Source organism: Etheostoma cragini, chromosome 14, assembly GCF_013103735.1.
Source record: "Etheostoma cragini isolate CJK2018 chromosome 14, CSU_Ecrag_1.0, whole genome shotgun sequence".
NCBI classification, from domain to species: domain Eukaryota; kingdom Metazoa; phylum Chordata; class Actinopteri; order Perciformes; family Percidae; genus Etheostoma; species Etheostoma cragini.
Window position 1 is genome coordinate 4,305,037 of NC_048420.1, and position 7,686 is coordinate 4,312,722.

At 46.1% G+C, this 7,686-nt stretch overlaps 1 protein-coding gene across 3 annotated transcripts in view; it reads right to left on the reverse strand.

Moving 5' to 3' along the window:
- The window catches only part of gatad2b (GATA zinc finger domain containing 2B), a 57,157-nt gene that overhangs the window by 29,111 nt on the left and 20,360 nt on the right, over nt 1-7,686 (reverse strand). The window contains exon 1 of one of the 3 annotated variants that reach the window (XM_034891417.1): nt 1,314-1,318. The exons of the other annotated variants lie outside the window; for them this stretch is intronic. The gene's annotated coding sequence lies outside the window, so the exon portion shown is untranslated. Of the gene's footprint in view, nt 1-1,313; nt 1,319-7,686 lie in introns of those variants that run through there. 3 annotated transcript variants of the gene reach the window in all.

Here is a 7,686-nt window from a genome sequence, read left to right on the forward strand (position 1 = left end):
TTCCACACACACATCTTACCACAACGTGTGAGACAACACACACACACACACACACACACACACACACACCTTCCACCTAACACTCAGACACAACGCTGCTCTTTAGTAAAACTAGACAACAGCTCAATGTGGGCGTTGCTATGACAACCAGTCGTCTATTTTTAAGCCGTGCCTCTAATCAATTCCTGTTCTGCTGTCGCCTGAAGGGTAGGGGTGGGGGTGTGCTTGAGTGCGTGAGGGTACTGATGTAAGGGAAGGGGGGGAGTGGTTGGGGGCAAAGAGGAGGAGGAGGGGTGAGCGTGTAGTTGGAGACAAAGAGCATGGCATATGAAGTGAGAGAAAGAAATAGTGTTGAGGATTCATCTCATACCAACACACGGCACACAGTAGAGGCCTTCATCCACATCACTGTCTGAAATTTACCCCGTAGGGCTGAAGACTGGAAAGTGGCTGATACCCTGTAGGCGTACGTTGCTCACTACAGTGACATATGGGGACATCGGGGTAGCATGCGGTCTGTGCTGCACCAAAATTTCATATATCCTTGCCGATGTAACCAAAGTTATTAATAGAACTAGCCTCAGCTAACGTAACTATTGTACGAATAGTAATGGCTTATGCCCACAGACGGCTTATGCCACAAACCATTTACTCATTCAAAGTAGCCTATTCATGGTGAACAATAAATAACATTTAAAACGTATGGCTGGTTAATCTTCTGCGAAGTGGCTTTTATATGATGCAATGTGTGATCCTGCTCTACCATTAAAAATCATGTTTTATCATAGAAGTTGTTTGATTGAAATTTAATCGCAATTAATAAAATTAATGTCAATTAATCACACATTTTTTATCTATTCTAAGTGTCCCTTGATTTCTTTTTGTCCAATTATATTTTCTCATTTTAATACTCTTCTCAACAGGAAAAAGTGGGTCGGCTTTTTTCGCAATTGTTTTTTTCGTTGAAAACAACATTGGAATACAGCCTACCTTGGTGTTCAAGACCCCCCCCCCCCCCACCAGCATATAGCCTACTGTATTGTTCAATTTCACACTAACATTCTCACTGGGAGCAAATAATCAGTCACACAATGTAACACTGTCCATCAATAAAAGGGTGAAAACCATGGCTTTCTTGCGTTGTTTTTCTCAATTTTGCTTTGAACATATCAGTCAGGCTGCTGCTCTTTATCCACCAGAGGCTCATCAACCCAGCTTCTTATTTCAGAAAGAATGAACAGCGGTTACTTGGCTCTGACTTTTCAGGAGGAGCCCCCCCCCCCCTCTTCCCCCGATCACCATACTCAACAGACCTGTGTCTTCTGTGGAATCCTTCAGGTTTCTGGGATCCACTAAATCTCAGGACCTAAAGTGGGAACCCAACACTGACACCATCATCAAACAGGCCCAGAAGAGGATGTACTTCCTGCACCAGCTCAGGGAGCTCAACCTGCCTAAAGTGCTGCTGGTCCACTTCTACTCAGCCATCATCCAGACTGTCCACGTCCATCACTGTCTGGTTTGGATCTGCCACCAAAAAGGACAGGAGCAGACCACAACGGACAGTTAGGATAGCAGAAAAGATCATTGGTGCCAACCTGCTCTCCGTTCACGACTTATACTCTTCCAGAGTCAGGAAACGGGCAGGAACCATCACTGCAGACCCATCTCACCCTGGACACTACCTGTTCCAGCTTCTCCCCTCTGGTTGGCACTGTACGGCCAAAACCAACAGGCTCAGGAACAGTTTCTACCCACAAGCCATCTCTCTGATGAACAGCTGACTTCTTACCCAGTGTCAGCTTCAATTCTGTGCAATAACCCAGCAACACTGTCTCTAAACAGCACCCATTTACTGGTTCCACTTATTATTCCACTTATTTAGTATTTATTCACCATTCTCATATCTCATTTATTATTTATTCATCATTCTCATTCCCTATTCCAGAATTGTTCATAGTGTTCATATTGTAATATATTAACATAATACTATTGATCCCAGCATCCTTTGCCCTATGCTCCAAATTTAAATAATTAGTATTGCACTCTTCATTGCACTATTGCCGCTATATTGTTTCTGTTTAGAGTATGTATATATTGTGTATATATTGTTCGGTTGTTTTGTATGTGTAAGCGCATTGTGAGTAACGATGTTCCAAAGAAAGATTACTTGTATGTGACCTCATACCTGGCAAATAAAGCTGATTCTGGTTCTGACGAAGGGGGGGAATAATTGGCATCAGCTGTGTGCTTGGACATCAACACACACAGATCACGTTGGTCTTGTCACTGGAACATTTAGCAAATTTAAAAAAGTAAACTTTCCATTCAGAATCTTATTGGCGTCCATTTTGTCATCTCAAGCTCGCCATCCCCTCAAATCGTAACGTTACTCCTCTTTGGATGGCTCCCAAGCCCAAACAAGTGTGGTTTTGTTTCTGGTCTAGCTAGATCCCTTGTGGAGTGGTGGTTTTTCTAACATTACTCGTTGTCGCAACAGCATATGGAAAAAACTACAAAGTTTGCTAGGCCAGAAAGAATTTAACACGATAAAAATGACGCTGTAAAAATGATCAACTATTCGAGAAGAGGGGCTCAAAGATGGCCAAAATAACTAATTTAGGTTACCAATTTATTTTTGAATAAAAGATAATATTTTTTTGAAGTTATATTGTGCTTTGTTGGTATAATGTCTGCTAGAATGTAAAAAAAGAATTCAGTGTGCAATTTTTTTTTTATTGTTGTTTTGTAATTGATTTTCTCATCAGAAAGCAAGACAAAATAGTAAAAAGCACATTTGACTATTTCATTTATCATACTTGGCAAAGTAAACGGAAAGACGTGAAAAAACATGTTTGGTTTGTACGTTTTTCATAAGAATCGCCTTCTGCCAAGAATTTTTCATTTTGTACAAAAGATTGTAAATGTAAATGTGCTGTATTTATATAGCGCTTTTCCAGTCTTAACAACTGCTCAAAGCGCTTTTACATCTACAGGAAACATTCACCATTCACACACATTCATACACTGTGGCCGGGGCTGCCGTACAAGGTGCCACCTGCTCATCAGATAAACATTCACACACATTCACACTCCGATGCGCAGCACCGGGGGCAACTCGGGGTTCAGTGTCTTGCCCAAGAACACTTCGACAATGACTGCAGGGGCGGGGATCGAACCACCAACCTTCCGATTGGCAGGCAACCGCTCTACCACTGAGCCACAGCCGCCCACATTATTGTGATTATGCTTGATAGAAACTTATTTTCCACACCTCCACACATGCTGAAAGCTCTGGGTGTGGAGGGGATGTCTTGGTTGACACGCCTCTTCAACATTGCGTGGAGGTCTGGGACAGTGCCTAAGGAGTGGCTAACCGGGGTGGTGGTTCCCCTCTTCAAAAAGGGGGACCAGAGGGTGTGTGCCAATTAAAGGGGTATTACACTTCTCAGCCTCCCTGGTAAAGTCTACTCCAAGGTGCTGGAAAGGATTCAATTCAATTCAATTTTATTTATAGTATCAATTCATAACAAGAGTTATCTCAAGACACTTTACAGATAGACCACACTCCATAATTTACAAGGACCCAACAGTTCTAGTAGTCTCCTCCAGAGCAAGCAACAGTGCAACAGTGGCGAGGAAAAACTTCCTTTAAGGCAGAAACCTCGGACAGACCCAGGCTCATGGTAGGCGGTGTCTGACGACCGGTTGGGGAAAGGAGGTTTTGGCCGAGGAACAATGCGGATTCCGTCCTGGTTGTGGAACAACGGATCAGATCTTTACTCTCGCAAGGATCTTGGATGGGGCCTGGGAGTATGCCCAACCAGTCTACATGTGTTTTGTGGATCTGGAGAAGGCGAATGACCGGGCCCCCCGGGAGAAATTGTGGGAGGTGCTGCGGGAATATGGGGTGAGAGGGTCCCTTCTCAGGGCCATCCAATCTCTGTATGACCAAAGCGAGAGCAGTTTCCGGGTTCTCGGCAGTAAGTCGGACTAGTTCTAGGAGAGGGTTGGCCTCCGCCAGGGCTGCGCTTTTTCACCAATCCTGTAAAATTTATGGACAGGATATCGAGGCGTAGTTGGGGCGGGGAGGGGTTGCAGTTCGGTGGGCTCGGGATGTCATTGCTGCTTTTTGCGGATGATGTGGTCTTGATGGCAATCATCGGTCTGTGGCCTTTAGCACTCACTGGATCGGTTCGCAGCCAAGTGTGAAGCGGCTGGGATGAGGATCAGCACCTCTAAATCTGAGGCCATGGTTCTCAGCAGGAAACCGATGGAGTGCTTTCTTTGGGTAGGGAGTGAGTCCTTACCCCAAGTGAAGGAGTTTAAGTACCTTGGGGTTTTGTTCGCGAGTGAGGGGACCATGGAGCGTGAGATTGGTCGGAGAATCGGAGCAGCCGGTGCGGTATTACATTCTGTTTATCGCACCGTTGTGACGAAAAGTGTGCTGAGCTAGAAGGCAAAGCTCTCGATCTACCGGGCAATTTTCGTTCCTACCCTCACCTATGGTCATGAAGGCTGGGTCATGACCGAAAGAACGAGATCCTGGGTACCAGCGGCCGAAATGGGTATCCTCAGGAGGGTGGCTGGCGTCTCCCTTAGAGATAGGGTGAGAAGCTCAGTCATCCGGGAGGAGCTCGGAGTAGAGCCGCTGCTCCTTTGCGTCGAAAGGAGCCAGTTGAGTTGGTTCGGGCATCTGGTAAGGATGCCTCCTGGGCGCCTCCCCAGGGAGGTGTTCCAGGCATGTCCAGCTGGGAGGAGGCCTCGGGGAAGACCCAGGACTAGGTGGAGAGATTATATCTACAACCTGGCCTGGGAACGCCTCGGGATCCCCCCGTCGCAGCTGGTTGATGTGGCTCGGGAAAGGGAAGTTTGGGGTCCCCTACTGGAGCTGCTGCCCCCGCGACCCGATACCGGATAAGCGGATGAAGATGGATGGATGGATGGATGGGATCGAGAGGAAGTGTGATGGACGTACTCACAGAGCAACTGCTGACTCATTATGAAAGGGTCCAGCACGGGTCGAATGGCGGGTCAGCAGAGTTACACACGTCGTGTGTATGAAATGTCTATATCGTGTGAACTATGATATTATGGACATGGGTCACATTTGTTGCCCAGGTCGCCAAGAAATTATTCCCAAAATCCCAATGACCATTGATCCGTTTCTCATGAAGCAGTCAGGTGGAACAATGTGATCCTTTGTGTTGATCTAAGAGAGAAGCCTTCTCTATTTGAAAGTAAAGTTAAAAAAATAAACCCACTAAAAATGGGGAAAAAATGGTTTGTTCACTGAATTAAAATCTGAAAAAGTATTTACGGGAAAATGATTCCTTATTGTCACACAGAGGTGTGTGTTTCTGGTTGTTGTTGCTGTGACACTCTCACTGCAAACAACTGTCATGTAACAAAAATGTATTTATTTATTTATTTACTTGCCCAGGGAACAGAGCACAGTCAAAACGCATTGAGCCAGTCTGAACCGGTTTGTAACCTCAGGGTATGGAACTATCTCTTAATATGTAGCCCTTAGTGGTCAAGACGTCACACAGTAAGACAGTCAGAAAAAGGAAGCCGGGGTGGGAGGTGAGGAGGAGAAGCAGACGCGGTGTTTTCACAGCAGAGAGAGGAAAATATCTTTCTTTGAGAGCTGGCACTTTCACAAGAAAAGACTGAGTGCAGAACTTCAGACCACAGGGTGGGGCAGGCACTGTTTCAGCGGCCAAACGAGAGAAAGAGAAGAAAGAAAAAAGCAGCGGGAACATGAGACATCCAGTCAGAGCGAGGCACACAGAGGTAGCACAGACAACTTAAAATGGGGCTGAACGTGGCAGTCCGAGGAGAATCAATCAACACTACACGTTAACACACAACACTCTTTAACACAGTGATACTAGCTCCACAAATCCCTGACTGTCAACACTGCACGCATTCATTCATTTACGCATATTTCAGGGCCCAATGCATCATAGTTGGCAAATTGTTACAGATGCTATTTTTAGGTAAACATCACATCACAGTATATATGAAAAATTAAACTTCAACAATGACATGGATGGTTTGTAGTAAAATGTTCCATTTACTCTATAACCATACACTGCTGCTCATAAGTTTAGGAACCCATGCTAACATGGACTAAAAAGAGGAATAAAAAAATCCAACCTTTAAGGATACCAATTTTTTTGGGAATGAAGAATATGATGTATGTATTGTAAATAAATAAATAAATATTCTTCCGTAAAATACAGGGGGGCTAAGTATACAATACAGCCCGACCAATGAAGGATTTTTAAGGCCGATACCAATACACAACAGAACAGAGGAACATCAAAAGATATTAAAAGTTCTGATAAATAAAATGTATAAAAATACAAACTTTGTCCTTTGAACAAAAACAATAATCAGTGTTGCCAGCAGAGACGTTGTAGAGGACAAACCATGGAGGACAAACCATTCAGTGCCAACACTCATACATGGTTGACCGTGCTTTTTAATTTAATTTTTTAAATATTCATTTTTTTGGGAATAATTTCTTGGCGACCTGGGCAACAAATGTGACCCATGTCCATAATATCATAGTTCACACGATATAGACATTTCATACACACGACGTGTGTAACTCTGCTGACCCGCCATTCGACCCGTGCTGGACCCTTTCATAATGAGTCAGCAGTTGCTCTGTGAGTACGTCCATCACACTTCCTCTCGATCCCATCCATCCATCCATCCATCTTCATCCGCTTATCCGGTATCGGGTCGCGGGGGCAGCAGCTCCAGTAGGGGACCCCAAACTTCCCTTTCCCGAGCCACATCAACCAGCTGCGACGGGGGGATCCCGAGGCGTTCCCAGGCCAGGTTGTAGATATAATCTCTCCACCTAGTCCTGGGTCTTCCCCCGAGGCCTCCTCCCAGCTGGACGTGCCTGGAACATCTCCCTAGGGAGGTGCCCAGGGGGCATCCTTACCGGATGCCCGAACCACCTCAACTGGCTCCTTTTGACGCGAAGGAGCAGCAGCTCTACTCGGAGCTCCTCTCGGATGACTGAGCTTCTCACCCTATCTCTAAGGGAGACGCCAGCCACCCTCCTGAGGAAACCCATTTCGGCCGCTTGTACCCTGGATCTCATTCTTTCCGTCATGACCCAGCCTTCATGACCATAGGTGAGGGTATGAACAAAAATTGCCCGGTAGATCGAGAGCTTTGCCTTCTGGCTCAGCTCTCTTTTCGTCACAACGGTGCGATAAACAGAATGTAATACCGCACCGGCTGCTCCGATTCTCCGACCAATCTCACGCTCCATGGTCCCCTCACTCGCGAACAAGACCCCAAGGTACTTAAACTCCTTCACTTTGGGTAAGGACTCACTCCCTACCCGGAGAAAGCACTCCATCGGTTTCCTGCTGAGAAACATGGCCTCAGATTTAGAGGTGCTGATCCTCATCCCAGCCGCTTCACACTCGGCTGCGAACCGATCCAGTGAGTGCTGAAGGTCACAGACCGATGACGCCATCAGGACCACATCATCTGCAAAAAGCAGCGATGAGATCCCGAGCCCACCGAACTGCAACCCCTCCCCGCCCCGACCACGCCTCGATATCCTGTCCATATATATTAAAAACAGGATTGGTGACAAAGCGCAGCCCTGGCGGAGGCCAACCCTCACCTGGAACGAGTCCGACTTACTGC